Genomic DNA, 580 nt, shown 5'->3' on the forward strand with positions numbered 1-580 from the left:
TTGTAACCTGCCACTTTACTGAATGTGTTAATAATTTCTAGGAGTTTGCGCACGGAATTTTGGCGTCCCTTAGCTATAATATTACATAATCTGCAAAAAGGGATAATTCGATATCTTCTTTTCCAATTACTATTCCTTTAATTTCCTTCTCTTGTCTTATTGTTCTTGCAAGAGTTTCAAGCACTATGTTAAAAAGGAGTGGAGATGGTGGACAGCCTTGCCTGGGTCCTAATTTTAATGGGAATGTTTCCAGTTTTTCTCCATTTATAATGATGTTGGATGTGGCTTTGTTGTATATGGCTTTACTTATGTTGAGGTATGTTCCCTCCAGTCCAATTGCCTCTAGGACTTTGAACATAAACATATGTTGAATTTTGTCAAAGGTCTTTTCTGCATCTATTGAGATGACCATGTGATTTTTGTCTTTGAGTTCATTTATATGATTTATGATGTTTATTGGCTTACATATATTGAACCATCCCTGCATCTCTGGGATATAGCTGACTTGATCATGGTGGATGATCTTTTTGATGTGTGTCTGTATGCTGTTTGAAAGTATCTTGTTGAGAATTTTGCATTG

Source organism: Nannospalax galili, unplaced genomic scaffold (genome assembly GCF_000622305.1).
Source record: "Nannospalax galili isolate Female #2095 unplaced genomic scaffold, S.galili_v1.0 scaffold18, whole genome shotgun sequence".
Lineage (NCBI taxonomy): Eukaryota > Metazoa > Chordata > Mammalia > Rodentia > Spalacidae > Nannospalax > Nannospalax galili.